This window comes from Felis catus, chromosome B1, assembly GCF_018350175.1.
Source record: "Felis catus isolate Fca126 chromosome B1, F.catus_Fca126_mat1.0, whole genome shotgun sequence".
Lineage (NCBI taxonomy): Eukaryota > Metazoa > Chordata > Mammalia > Carnivora > Felidae > Felis > Felis catus.
Genome location: NC_058371.1, coordinates 26,833,438 through 26,848,966, shown reverse-complemented (window position 1 = coordinate 26,848,966; position 15,529 = coordinate 26,833,438). Strand labels below are relative to the sequence as shown.

The 15,529-nt window shown below is 47.9% G+C and overlaps 1 protein-coding gene across 4 annotated transcripts in view; it reads right to left on the bottom strand.

The window, feature by feature from the left end:
• ERI1 (exoribonuclease 1) overlaps positions 1 to 15,529 on the bottom strand; it is a 321,125-nt gene that overhangs the window by 10,408 nt on the left and 295,188 nt on the right. For all 4 annotated transcript variants that reach the window (XR_006596383.1, XR_006596384.1, XR_006596385.1 and 1 more), the window contains 2 exons: positions 3,610 to 3,759; positions 2,758 to 2,857 (listed from right to left, as the gene is read on the bottom strand). The gene's annotated coding sequence lies outside the window, so the exon portion shown is untranslated. The remainder of the gene's footprint in view (positions 1 to 2,757; positions 2,858 to 3,609; positions 3,760 to 15,529) is intronic.

Genomic DNA, 15,529 nt, shown 5'->3' with positions numbered 1-15,529 from the left:
TGCTGGCACAGGGTTTTACAAGCTGTTTTCATCAGCTTCTTACCTGCTCAACTGAGATTCCCAGGCCTCACGAGACCTATTGCTTAACCAAGATACAGCTCAGTTGCACTGAGGACTGACAAGACTGGCATTCAAGGCGGTAACATGAGCAGGTGGATGCCCTAACTGCCCCTGGAACCCATTTTCTAGACCAGCTCTGCCCCAAAGAACTCTCTGCAATGATGGAAGGACATTGTGCAGTACTGCGGCCACCAGCTCATGTGGTCCGTGAGTACTTGAAATGTGGCCAGTGAGACTCCAGGATGAAATTCTTAATTTTATTTCATTTTAATTTTAACACATTGAATTCAAATTAAAATGCCTTAATTGTGATTAATTCAAATTGAAATCGTGGCTGCTGGCTTGGAAGGCAAAGGATTTCTGGATCATGGAGCTCAAGGACATGTGAGGGAAAGAAGTTTCCTTGAGCTAATGGGCACCCTGGTGAGTCACAGAATCACTCAGCTACCCAAGTGGGTCAGACTGGACCTTGACTTTCAGCAGTCGGATAGGCTCATGCCACAGGGTTCAGCTTCTCCATCCCCTCTCCACTTCCACCAACAACTGCAATCTGGTGGTTTCAAGAATTTTTAGTCTGATGAAACAAAGGACTCACAAGACCACTGAACCCAAATGCCATCAACCTAAATGCTGTCCTCTACTCATGCCACTGCTGGACTCTAAAGATCAGGACGCCTTCAATGGCACAGCAATAAAGCCTACGATGGGGCCCAAGAATCCAAATTACTAAAAAAAGTGGATCGGGACTCCTGGGTGGCTCAGTCGGTTGGGTGTCTGACTTCGGCTCAGGTCACGATCTCACGGTTTGATTCGTGAGTTCAAGCCCCACATCAGGCTCTGGGCTGACAGCTCAGAGCCTGGATCCTGCTTCGATTCTGTGTCTCCCTCCTCTGCCCCCTCCTCCCTCCCACTCACACTCTGTCTCTAACTTTCTCTCTCAAAAATATATAAACTTAAAAAAAATTGATCTAGGTACTTCTTCTGTGCCTTTAGAAACCATGTTGGCTCACGTCAGAAGCAGTGATACAGTATAGAACGTATTACAGTGGGAGCATTTACTCACACAACAAATATTTATTGAGAACACAATATGAAGAAGATATGAGTGTAGGTTAGGGAAACCGCAGTGAGCAGGACAGGCCAGACTGCTGTCCTATGGTCTAGTGGGAGACAAAAATAACCATGAGCAAATAAAGAGATGATTTCAAGTAGAGGACGTTTGTTGACATGTGGGAAACAAACTGTGTAAGGAGAAGAGGGGACCGGGTTTAAGAGCTGCTTTAAACTTGTGTGGTCATATAAGGTCTGTCTCCGGACGTGATGCTGAAGCCGAGACCTCATCAGTGCTGCGTTCATATGTGGGGGTCTGAGGGAAAAGCATTCCAGGCAGAAGGAATAGCAACGTGCAAAGTCCCTGAGATAGAAACAAGCCAGGGCTGTTGGAGGGCAAAGGGAAAGGAAGGCGAGAGGACAGAAGAGACCCAGAGGTTGGATCCTGGGGTGTCTAGCATTAACAGGGCAATCAGGAAGAGAGTAGGAGAAAGCAATAATGTGACAGGAGGAAAACTGAGAAAACAAGGTATCACGGGACCCCAGAGAAGAAAAAACTTTGAGGAGGAGGGAGGAGTCAACTGTGACAATAGCTGCCGTTGTTTTTGTTTTTCTTTTTTGTAAGATGGATCAAAGAATGGACTTCTGGGTTAAGTAAGAGGAGGTCAGTGGTCCCACTCTCATGGGGGTAGGGGTGAAGAAGCTGGCTGGGAGAGAGTGGGAAGTGAGAAGATAGAGATGGTGATAACATGTAATTTTGGAGGAATTTCACTATAAGGGGAAACAGATGAGCCGTGGTTGGATGGGAATTAAGGTCAGGGAAGTTTTTGTTTCATTTTTTAAAAAATGTTTTATTTATTCTTGACAGAGAGAGAGAGCGTGAGCGGGGGAGGACCAGAGCAAGACAGGGACACAGAATCCAAAGCAGGCTCCAGGCTCCGAGCTGCTGCCACCACAGAGCCTGACGCAGGGCTCGAACTCACAAGCTGAGAGATCATGACCTGAGCCGAAGTCCGACGCTCAACCGACTGAGCCACCCAGGCACCCCTGTTTCATTTTTGTTTTCAACATGAGCCATTTCAAGTCAGATGTACATATCAGTGGGAATGATACTGGAGTAAGAAGGATTTTGATGGTGCAAAATGATAAGCAATTCCCACTATCCTATGAGAAATGAGTCTGTGGTCCCCTGGAGAACCCTTCCTCGCCCAGGAGTCAGACAGTGAGAACTGCCTCTGTGAACACTCTTGAGTTTCCACGTATGAAAACAAAGGCTTTTAGTTGGATTGGACAATGGGAGTGTGGCCACTAACAGCTGACGTCATGGTCTTTTAACAACTCTTGGGTTGTTAACCCAACAACTCATCAGTTGGCATGAATCTTACCACCCAGGGAGGCATACCGCTCATGATATGGCCCCTGGAGGAGTGGGAAACACTGAGGGACTCCCCGACCCTGGCACTCCCTTGAGTGAGAGCCAAACATAGCGCAGTCTCCTGGGACGTCCACCTGCTACTACAGCCTAGTGCCCGTGCTGTGCCCCTCCCGAGATGACATGGGCGGGTCAGAGGTTTAGGATCGTTGGCTTGCTCAGCCGGGATCAGCCTCCTTTTACCTTTACCACCCGTTGTCCTTTTTTGCCCTTACCAATCAGTCCCTTTTAGGCAGTGGACACTCAGGAGGCACCAGGAACTCGGTGTGGGAGGGCTGGTTCCTTCCTCCACCTCTGTCTTTCTCCTGAATTGCTCTGCCGTAGGTGGTCGAAAGGAAATGCGTGAGTGGAGATGAAACCCGTCGCACTCTACACATCAATAAGATACGTTGCTACAGAGTCTGGCCCATGAGATGGTTTCTCTAAAAGGGATAGAATATTTCTGCTTTCCCCACAAACCCCGAAACATAGGATTTTTCAACAAGTGCCTCCAAAGACCTGGTCATGAACTTGGCAGAGCAAATGGCTACCCTCCAGACCCTAACAGTGGGCAAGGGACTCAGATCCACCTGTAGACTCGAGTTTGCCAGGAATCAACGCATGTTTAAAAAAAGGCTGCTTCTGGGGCGCCTGGGTGCCTCAGTTGGCTGAGCGTCCAACTTCAGCTCAGGTCGTGATCTCATGGTCCGTGAGTTCGAGCCCCGCGTCGGGCTCTGTGCTGACAGCTCGGAGCCCGGAGCCTGTTTCGGATTCTGTGTCTCCCTCTCTCTCTGACCCTCCCCTGCTCATGCTCTGTCTCTCTGTGTCTCAAAAATAAATAAACACTAAAAAAAATTGAAAAATAAATAAAGGCTGCTTTTTAAACGGCATGACAGGTTGCACCTCCAGCCCTCCCTGAACAACTGCCTCGTCCTTCCCAACCAAACTGCCAGTGATCCATGCTGGTGAGGGCACCCTCCCATACCAGGGTGTCTGGGCTGAGAAACGCACGTGCGGGTACTGTTCTAGAATAACTTAGAGGGCTACAACACTCAGAGCCAGGCGTGGTTAAAATGAAGCTTACTTACTCAACACAGAGAGCTTTGGTGATCGCTGTTACTGGAGGAAGCCATTTGGGCAAATACTAGAAAGCACAGCTGTGGGGTGCCCTGCAGCGAAACTGCCTTCTCTTTGCTTTCACGGGAGCTTGTGTCTGAATGAGAGAGCTCCAGTGGCCGCTGGGGAACAATAGAAAGAAAGATCAGATGTCACCATGTAAGCATTAAATAACCTGTGACTCCAGGAAATACCACTGAGGCAGGAAGTCCGAGGAACAGCCCTGGGCTGGCAGGTTCCGGACTGAAACCTTGCCTGGTCTTTTTTTTTTCTTCCCCTTTTTTAATTCTTGAGGGACTGGGCTAAAGGCATTGCTATGGAATTGCAGAGCAATTGATGTAATAATTCATAAGCAATATCAATTGAAATAGTGATTTGGCCATGGTTTGTGAGTCATAATAGAATAATAACATTGTACCCATCACACAAATAATTATGAATGGGAAAAAGCTTGACAAGGACAGAACATTTAAATCCGAATGAGCAAAGTAATAGAAGCAGGACGTTCTGGAAGGGTGTATTTGGCCTCTGCATGTTCTCATTGAAACGGACTTGCTCCTACCCCTTCAGCTCAACGTAAAACCTCGTGATGATGGTTGACCAGGACACCTGGGAAAGACTCAGCAAAGAGAACTTGGGGACAGTCACATCCTGCTTCCAGCACAAAGATCTGAGGGAACGTGTGAGGTGTTCTCAGGGCAGGAAACAGTCACGAGGCGGCTTGCTTAGCGAATGCGTTCAGCTACCATGGAATTTCTAAACCACTTTGCTTTAAACGGGCTTTTTGTATCCAGAGGGGGACCCGTATGTGGCAGAAATGGTGAGGTTGATCTTCAGTAGCTACCCTCCCCTTTGCCGTCCCTTCCCCCTCCTATAACTAGCACCCTCCTAAGCGCTCGTGCCTCTGATGAAGCAGAGAGGCCCTTTGAAAAGCAGGACTGGTTTGGGCTAGCAGCCTAGGCTTGAGACCCAACACCATGGACTGGTTGTGTGACCTTGAGTAAGTTATTTCACATCTCCGGGCTCAAGTTTACTCATCTGAGCAGATCTCCCAAAGGTGCCTGTGCATTAGGGACAGGGGGGTTGTGGGGGGCGCCTGGGTGGCTCAGTCGGTTAAGCGTCCAACTTTGGGTCAGGTCGTGATCTCACACTTTATGAGTTCGAGCCCCATGTCGGGCTCTTTGTGTTAGCGCAGACCTTGCTTTGGATCTTCTGTCCCTCTCTCTCTGCCCCTCCTTTGCTTACCCTTGCTCTCTCTGTCTCTCTTTCAAAAATAAATAAATACACATTAAAAAAAAAGGGACAGGTGAGTTGGGGAACCAATGTTGAACACAAAGACATGAATACCTGATCCCAACTTCCAAAGCCTGTGCCCACTGGGAGGCCTCTTAGGCAGGTGCATTCAAATGGTGACCAAGTCTTCTCTACTTGGACATAAGGTCATCCTTGGCTCCAGATCCCTGGGTGCACTTTGTGTGACTGTTTAGGACACCTCGTCTTGTCCATACGCCCTTTGAAGAGCCAGCAAGGAATCCAGAAACTGGATTTACTGAGGGCCACAGAGAATGGACCTAGATTCTCCCAGAGCCCCCTCTCCCTAGGAGTATGGGGCTCCCTCCAATGGCGAGGGGCCTCCTTCAGATATTTGGACTTAGCAGGGCCAATGCTCATACCCAACCTAAGTACTTTTGCTCTGTTCCCTTGTACACAAAAGGCACAGGTATCCCCCGAGGACTCGCATCGGGGGAAAAAATAACTAATTAATATAATTTGACTTTGCCTGGTCCTTGATGGCTGATTGATTGATTGACACTAGTGCTTTTTGAGTCACAACGGCAACAAACAAACAAAGAAACAAAGATGAATGACGTGCAAAGGTCGTATTTTCGAAAATGCTTATGAGCAAGTTGGAGGGGATACAAAGGGAAATCATGCTTTATGCTCGGATGCATCCCTTTCCTTGTGCTGCCAGAACATGCTACAGTAAATTGGGTGGCCTGATCGGCAGAAATGTATCCTCTCGCAGATCTGGAAGCCAGAGGTCTGAAATCAAGAGGCAGCAGGGCCATGCCTCCTCCAGAGGCCCTCCGGGAGACTCCTTCCTTGCCCTGTACCTCAGCTTCTGGTGGGCCCATGCATTCCTTGGCTCGCAGAAAAATACCTCCAATCTGTGCCCCCCTCTTCACATGGCCCTCTCTCTCAGTGTCCCTCTGTGTGCCCACCTCCTTCTTCTTTCTCTTACAAAGGCATCAGTCATTGGACTTAAGGCCCTCCCTAAAGCCAGGATGCTCTCAAGACCCGTAACTAATTACATCTGCAAAGACCCTATATCCTCAAGGTCAGAATCAGACCTATAAATAGAGAAGAAACTGATGGCTGTCAGAGGGAAGGGGGTGGTGTGGTGATGGGCAAAATGGCCACGGGGAGAGGGAGCTGGGGGCTTCCAGTCATGGAATGAATGTCACGAGAATAAAAGGTACAGCACAGGGAATATAGTCAGTGGTACCGTAACAGCACGGTGTGGTGACATATGGTGGCTGCACTTTTGGGGAGAACAGCATAATGTATACATGTGGAATTACTATGTTGAATGCCTGAAATTAATGTAACATCGTGTGTCAACTATACTCAAATTAAGAAAAAAAATACAAAATAAGACTTGAATTCTACTCCTGAAACCAATGCTACACTCCATGTTAACTAATGTGAATATGATTTTAAAAGATCTGGGGGGCACCTGGGTGGCTCGGTTGGTTAAGTGTTGGACTTCGGCTCAGGTCAAGATCTCACGGTCCGTGAGTTCGAGCCCCGCGTCGGGCTCTGTGCTGACAGCTCGGAGCCTGGAGCCTGCTTCGGATTCTGGGTCTCCCTCTCTCTCTGCCCCTCCCCCATTCGTGCTCTCTCTCTCTCTCTCTCTCTCTCTCAAAAATAAATAAATATTTTAAAAAATTAAAAAATAAAAATAAATAAGTAAAAATTTTGTTTAAAAAAATAGAAAATAGGGTTACGTCCTGAGGTTCAGAGTGGACACGACTTTTGGGAGAACACTATGGAACATGCCGCATGAGGGAACATATAAGTTAGTAAGAGAGATAAGACAACGGTGATTGGTTAACATACAAGGCAAAACATATGTTCTTTGAGAGACTTGTAAGGAAGGAGTTATGGGCATCAAAAGGAAAAGATGTTGGGGCGCCTGGGTGGCTCAGTGGGTTGAGCATCCGACCCTTGGTTTCGGTTCAGGTCACGATCTCACGGTTTCATGGGTTTGAGCCCCGCAGCAGGCTGTGTGCTGGCAGCATGGGGCCTGCTTGGAATTCTCTCTCTCCCTTTCTCTCTCTCTGCCCCTCCCCGGCTCGGTCTGTCTCTCAGAAAAATAAATAAATAAATAAAATGTAAAAAAAATTAAAAAAAAAAAAAAAAGGAAAAGATGTTCCCATTCCGCAGATCTGGAGGACACTGGTAGATAAAGTAATTGAAGAAATAGGCCTGGTCGGATGAAAGACACCTTATAAGGTAGGACATTTCTGGAAGGGGAGAAAGCCTGAGTACAAAAACAGAGAAAACGAGGGTTGCTCAGGAACTGTGGGATTCTGCTTATGGTATTATTTTGAATAATCATTGGCCACTTTATATGTGACATGCACCTTGATCACACGTGCCCAGCACAGTGCTCTGCACACACCGGTCAGTTAATATTTATTGACCGGTAACATGGAAAAGCTTAACTCCGCCTCTCCAATCGAAATTCTTGAATTGCTAAGCTAAGCTCTGTGGTCCCACGTGCTATTTTTCACCAACAGGCACTAAATAACATAATCAATGTAACGATGACAATAAAACTAATTCAGACAAACAGCTAATTAAAGTTGAGCCAAGAAGGGTAACATGGCCCTCATTACTAAATTGACTAATTGTTTTCTCGATTCCTGGAACAAATTCCCCCTTTGCTGTCCTATCATGCAACAAACTGAGGGTTTACAGCATGCAAGGGACTGACTAGGGAAATCAGCAATGAACGGTCCCTGTTCTGTCCCAGTCACAGGTGAACATGTAACCCAAATGCTCATATGTCATCCGCCAGTGACTGCAACAGGAGGTCCCATGTCTTTTCACACCCAGATTATGATGACGCTGGCTTCCCACCTGTCGGCTTCCCAAGGGCCTCGTTCAACAGATATTTCCGGACAGTCGTGAGGTTGCCTACTTTGGTTTGCTGACTGCCAATGCTGGAGGCCAGAAACCCAGGGACTTGAACTCTTCGCCTGACTCCTAACTGCTGCTTCCAGATTGCCCTGCGTGCAGGAGGAGGAGCCGGGGGCCATGGCCCGCTTTACCTAAGTCATCCTAGCTTTCTGCAGAGACTGCCCTCTGCTACCAGGATCCCGCTGTCCCAGGCATGGTCCAGTCTCTGTTCAGCATCTGAGATGCCCACAGGCTTAAGCCTCTGCCTGGTCACTTGATGGTTTAAGCTCCGTCTCCTGCACTTGCGCTCGGCCTCCTCTGGGTGCACCTGTCACTCCTCCGCTCTCATTGGCAGGTGCTATCCATCAAATGGCACTGAGAGGACCAATATATCAGAATCTCAGGGAACCACAGGATGCAAGGGATTTCATTAACTACTTGTTCCAGCTGCTTCGTCTTACAGAGGTTAAAAGATTTTTTCCAAGGCCATACATATAACTGTGTAATTTTATTGATGCTTAAGTTTATTATCAGTCTCTTGTATAACCACCCTTGAGCTGATGTGAAAAGAGCACCGCAAACCGGGTGGCCTCAACAACAGAAGTGGGTCCTCTTACATTTCTGGAGACTGGAAGCCTGAGGTCAAGGTGTCAGCAGAATCGGCTTCTTCTGTGGCTGTGAGGGAGAGTCTGTCCCACGCCTCTCCCCTAGCGTCTGTGGTGTCCTTGGCTCGTAGATGACGCTTTATCCTGATGCTTGCCCTTGCCTTCACGTGGCGTTCTCCCTACGTGTACATCTGTGTCCAAATTCGCCCTTTGTATGAGGCCACCAGTCAGATGAGATCAGGAGTCCACCCTACTCTGGGGTGACCTCATCTAACCAGTTACAGCCGCAGGGACCCTATTTCCCAACTAGGTCACCTCCGAGATACCGCGAGTCAGGACCTCAACATCTGAATTTTAAGGGATGCGATTCAACCTCTAACGTCTGTCCTCACTCAGATCAAAGGACAGCGGGTGTGGACAGTCCTCTCCACATGTGATCAGAGTCTGTCAAGATAAAAAGATCATGAGTTCATGGAAGCCCACACAACTGTTTTGTGGCAGAGGTGTCCTGTGTTTACCTTAAAACATGTGTCTGGGGCACCTGGGTGGCTCAGTCGGTTAAGCATCCAGCTTCGGCTCAGGTTATGATCTCACGGTTCCTGGGTTTGAACCTCGAGTCGGGCTCTGTGCTGACAGCTCAGAGCCCGGAGCCTACTTTGGATTCTGTGTCTCCCTCTCTCTTTGCCCCTTGCCTACTTGCACTCTGCTTCTCTCTCTCTCTCTCAAAACTAAAGAAACATTAAAAAAAAAATGTGTCAACCTTCCAGGCAAACTCCATCTTCTTTCTGTCATTTAAACTAGTCTGCATCAAAAACGTGTACAGAGGGCTCAGCAGCACCTCTCTGGAAATACAGGCTAAGTGCAGAGGGTGCAGTCGGAACCCCGAGCCCTTTCAGGGGGCACGGCCAACGTAGACACTGTCTGTGGCTGGCCACTTCATTCCAGCCTCGCGTTCAGAGCCTCCCCCAGAAGCCGCTGACATTTATTTAGGAACTAATTGCGCTGCGGTTTGGGACCCGAAATGGAAAAAGATCAGTTCACATTGCAATCCATCTTGCAATGAAATGGCTGCTGTGGCACCAGAAGAAAATCGTTCCATGAAGTCAAAGGCAAACCTCAATTCAAAGGACAGAAAGGCCAGAGCCCTGAGCTGAGGGGCTCCGTGTCTCAGCCATGCCTGCTTTTTAATAGCACTGCCATCACCATGGCACTCAGCTCCTGCGCCCGTAAAGCCCCCTTTCTCTCCATCTCTGTCCCATAACAGTACTTCTAATTATCCGTAAACACTTTTAATCACAGCTACATTCTATTCTCAGACTGGTTTGACCCTCCTCTTCTGAGAAAGCGGTGCCTCCCCCTCTGCCATTCGGGGCTGTCTTCATCCTCGGAACCATGACCGCCTTTAAAATCTGGACCCCCTCATCCAACGCCCAGGAGAAGAGCTCGTAGGACACCCGTTTGGCTGCACGCACACATATACCTGGATTTCTCCCGGGAGCGTAGTAGGAATGCAGAGTCTTGGGCTCTACCCAGACCTGCGGAACCAGAATCCGCATCTCAGATGCCCTGTGAGTGGAATACACACTAAATTCTAGAAGTATGCTCTCGCAGGATTAGGGCTGGGTGCAGGCCCTCCATAGCTAATTGTCAAGCCGGTAAATGACTCCTTCTTATCTCTCTGGCACATATTTCGTCCTCACTTGGCTGACTGCAAACCATCATTAGCATTCATTATTTGTCTCCCCAGACCCACTGAGTTCTCTACAAAACAATCAATATTTTAATATGACTCAGAGGATGGTCAGTCTGAATTTCTGAATTGAACATAAACACTGGATTTTCTGCTGTTTTGGACTCTCTGTGTCATTGTTATAACAGCTCTAGTACACTGGGCACATATAGAAAGTTAAATGCAAACTTTCTATATTTTTTAAATTGAGGATTAGAGAATGTTAACTGTGAAAGGGAACTTAGGGGTCACTAAGGTCAACCTCCTCACTTGACAGATGAGGAAACCAAGTCACGGTAGAGTCTTGGCCTTAGACAAGTTCACGTGTCCCAGAGGGTCAGGAACCTACACCTTCGGGCTCCAGTGTGTGGGTTCTGGGCCAACGGATTCATGCTGCCCTGGGCTGGTGAGCAGACTGCATTTATCTGGCCTGGTAGCCTCTCACCTCCAGCCAAGCGGAGAGGACTGGATGCTGAACAGGGCTTCTTGTGCTGTATCCTACCCTCTAAGCTCCACTCCGAGCTCCCTGGTGCAAGTGGAGAGTGAATGATCGAGAGCCTTCATTGTGTGTTCTCGCTATCATAATAAAATCCTGCTTAAGGTGTCTGCAACCTGTCCCAGGTACAAGGGACCCTAAGGGGGAGCATTCTGATTAGACGTCCAGAAACACTGAGAGGACGCACCACCTCCAGATCACTCCATTCTTTGTGAAAGAACCAGACTTCAGATATGGCTTTGCCTCTCCATCTTCTGTGTTTTCACAACACCGAAAAGCCACCAGCAGTGGGGACACTTGGGAATCAAGCTCCCAGGCTCTGAGTAGTTAACTCACTGGACTAAATAGAGGGCAAGGACTATGGGGTCTTCCTGAATGTCATTGCCCTTGGGTACATCGAACTCTCTAAGTCTCTAGCTCCCCAAAAGCCATTGTTGCCTCATCACCACCAGCCTCACATCCACCCCCACGATTCATTGAGTGCCTGCCCAGACCAAGCCTGGGCTAGCTGTTCTCTGTCTGTTTCTAATACCCATTAGCTTTATTCACTGATAAGCATCCTGAGGCCCAGAGGCTGAGTGATCTTTATCCCGACAAAATCAAGTGAAAATATACATTGGGGAGGAGGCAGAGATCGTAAAGTATGAAGCCTAAGAAGTACGTGAAAGGCAGAAAGGAGCATCTTCAGGTTGACCTAGAGATGGCCCAGGAATAAATATGTAATATTTATATCATGTCTTCCAATAAATATTTATTTAAATCCTTATGTGAGTATTTTATTTAACTTAAGTAAATAAAATAAAAATAGGGGCGCCTGGGTGGCTCAGTGAGTTAAGCCTCTGACTTCGGCTCAGAACATGATCTCATGGTTTGTGGGTTTGAGCCCCATGTCAGTCTCTGGGCTGACAGCTTGGAGCCTGGAGACTGCTTCAAATTCTGTCTGTCTGTCTCTCTCTCTCTCTCTACCCATCCCTTGCTGGCGTGCTCTCTCTCTGTCTCTCTCTCTCTCTCTCTCTCTCTCTCTCTCAAAAATAAACATTTAAAAGAACTTTTTAAAAAGTAAATAAAAATAAATGTGTTGAATACTAACTAGCTGGAGCTCATTCACGCACACCACATGAATCTCGTATGTATAGACATATATCTCATATCTCATATACATTTCATATGTAAAAATAAACCCATGTATGTATATTTATATACACACATAATCTCTAGGACTACGGGTCTGATCTGTTCACATTCCCTAAGGATATTTTTCTTGGGCTGTGTTTCCTTATTGGCATTCCCGTGAGCCTAGAAGTTTGAAGTGGATGTCAGGAAAGTTCATTTGCCCAGAGAAAAGTACTTACTAACAAAAACCAAACCAATGCCATCTGTAGTGAATCGGTCTGTCCATGGGGTGGTGGTGTTAGTACAACTGACGCGGGAGGGAACAAGATCAGGGCACAGAGACATGTCCATCGAGTTGATTGTGGACTAATAAATCTATGCCACCTTCACCGACTCCCATCCCCATGTCCGACAGATGCCTGGCCTTGGCCTCAGGGATGTTGGAGATTCCGTAAACAGAGCTTCCCAGCTCCTAGACGAGCCCAGCTGGAGGCTTGGAAGCAGCCCAAGTAAAGGGAGCCATGAAAAGCCATGAGGAGGGCCGGTCACGTCAAGTGGGCTTGAGCGGAATGCTCCCACGGTACCCGGACACCCCTCTGTGGTCCCCGGCTGGTGGGGTTTGTCTTCTGCAGGCACTGATTGCCGCAGGAAGCATTCCAGCCGACACACCACGCCTGGCACGGAGACTCCTGCAGCCGTTAGCCTCCCTGCCAAGCTTCTTCTGCCTTTTCAGCACCCACCAGCTTCCACTGGGCTGAGTCTGTAGAGACAGGACCCAGGTCGATGAAAGAGCTCCGCGTATTGGAAACATTCCCAAACCCCGCTCTTTGTGAGCAATGGCTGCTAAAGTCTGAACCACGCTGAAATAGATATTCCCTCTCTGCAGGATCTTGGAGTAAAAAAAAGATGCTACGAAAATAATTCACTACTAAAACCTTCCCTGGGGCCACAGTCTTGTTTCTTAGTTTTATGAAGTTCCATTTCCATGTGAAAAAGTACCCCGTGTCTTCACCACAAAGAAGGGAAAAGCCACGTTGGTTGACTCTGTCTGCTATGGGCCAGGCACTCTACATTATCACGTTCGGCTCATCAGAGACCCTGCCCTTTAAGATTTTAGAGGGGAGAGTCAGGCTCTGAAAGGCACCTGCCTGAGGTCACACGTGTGTCAGACACAGAGGTGGTGCAAACCCCGATCTCTTCGGTTTCCTTCACTCTATTGCCCACTAGGTAGATGCTAATAATTGGCTTTTGAATGAAAAGTGGTAACAATTATATAATAACACACCTGCACATTTGGGTGGCCCTTTCCAGTACGCAAATGCTTTTCGGTTGCCCAAGACCTGCTCAGACAAATCCTAGTACTGAGGTGCACCCCCTTATGCGCTGCGTCTCTTCCTCTCTCCTCTCACCAGCCCCAAGCGATGGGTAACCCCACTGGAGCTGGTCCTTGCTCCCCAACCCACTGTAAGCCTGTTGGTTGATTGCTGGCAGTGGCTGCCACCGATGTCCCTGCCCTCGGGGCTCCCAGGGTCATGGATCCCGGGTGGGCCCAGCGTGATGGGACACTAGAAGGAGGCTGCTCCATGTAAGTAAATTTGGCCTGTCTCTCAGTTTTATCCAGGGCCAGGCTTGGCTGATCTGAGCAAAATGTCAGGGGTGAGGGCACTCCCCAGTCTTCCTTTCTTACCTGCCAACAAAGGTGGTCTTTTGGTGAAAGCCCTTAACTTTAGAAAAAAGTCTTCTGTGTAACTCCGAAGTTAAATTGGACCCAAGAATGAATTGGATCTTCATCGAAGATGAGCCAGAAATCTAATAAGCTCTGGGGTACCTTGAATTTGTTATGTAACAGTTAATTATAATGGCTGATATTTTCTGAGTTCTTACTGCAGACCAAGCTCTCTTCTACGTGCTTCACTCTATCAACTTCTTGTTTCACAACCCTGCCAATACGTACCATTTGTGCCCAGAAGGCACAAAGAGATGTAGTCACTTGGTCAAGATCCCACGGCTAGTAAAGGGAAGAGTCCGAATTAGAATTTGAAGCCACCCCTCAGTAATGCCAAAATGGCCCCTGACCTCCTCCCACAGCCATGCCTCACCTCTCCTCTGGGCTCCGAAGCTCCACTGAGATCCTGTTATTTAGGAAGATCTCAACTGAGATCTGACCCTCGGGAGAAGCCCCAGGACAAACCAATCTCTGTGGACCAAATGGGTGGAGACAAGTCCTCCTGGTGGTAGCCCATCATGAGTCTTGGAACCCTTATTTTCTCTCTTTCCTGCTGTTGCTCCCAAATCTTTCCTGCCTTGTCTGTCTTTCAGCTGCTCAACTCCAGTGAGGCCAGTCGAGAGAAAGAGGTCTGAGGACCCCAAGTTATGACTCCACATTGTGTCAATGTTTTGTTTCCTTTAAGGTCAACGGCAGCAAGAATGGGGCAGTGTCCATCCTGAGCGACCATATCAACGTATATTCTTCGTCTTGGTCCGTTTGGGCTGCTTTTACAAAATACCACAGGCTGGGTGGCTTATAATAGACAGAAATTTACTGCTCACAGTTCTGAAGGCTGTAAGTCCAAGATCAGGGTGCCAGCATGATGGGGTGAGGGCCGTCTTCCAGACCGCAGATTTCCCGTTATAGCCTCACATGGAAGAAGGCGCTGAAGAGCTCTCTGGGGTCTCTTTTATAAGAACACTAATCCCATTCATGAGAGCTCTACCCCCATGATCTAATCATCCCAAAGACCCCCCCCCCCCGCCTCCTAAAACCATCAACTTTGGGGGTTAGGACTTCAACATAGGAATTTTGGAGGGACACAAACATTCAGACCATAGCACTCTTCAGTCTTCACTCTGGCCTCCCGACTCAGACCCCAGCCTGCAGCTCACACAAATGGATTGTACTGTTTACCCTTATCTTGGTGATATGGCCATGTGGCTGTTTTGTATAGTGGCCTTTTTGGCCCCAGTACATAGGAAATGGGTTTAATTGAAGCTATAAAGTGTATTTGTCAAGAACACAGAATACACTTCACTGCCTATGCTCACTCTAACAGAGACTGTCAATCTAATTAGAAAGCTTGAATTATTAAAGCCCTAACCACTTAGAGCTGCGGGTCACCAAGGCATCACGCACATGTCCCAGAGCGACACTGGATTAGGAAGCAGCTGGCTCATGACTGGTTGTTATTGTGGACCCCCAAATTTGTCTGATGATAACTCATCTCAATCATGAAATCCCAGTCATCTTTTCTAGGCCCGATCCTGCAGATAGAGCTCTGAATTGGCTCAGGTCCTGGATTCTGGTCCTACCTCCACAGTTGACCCTTGGGGTCTTTGGTCAGTTATTTTTCTTCTCAGTGCCTCCATATTCCCACCTGTGCTGTGTAGCTACAAATATTTGCTTAGGATCATTTTAGCAGCTGTGAAGTGTCCCGGGATCTTTGAATGAAAGACGCTCTATTAAAGCTTAGGAACGAAGTGACGACTCTGGCCCCATCTACACTGCAGAGCTCTGCAGGAGACAGACTGGACCCATTCATCCTTCATACAGCCCTAATTTTATTCTAAAGCCTCACTGTTGGCCAAGGCAGCAGGGCTTGTCAGAGAACGGAGAAGTCTGAACGCTTTCAAAGTACCTTCTATTTCATAGGGTTGCTTTTTCTTCTTCTTCTTCTTTTTTTTTAACCATTGCATATTAGCAAAGGTAATACTATCATGCAGGAGAAAGAACAATTGTGAAAAGAAGAGGCCCTTCTCAAGGGAGATCT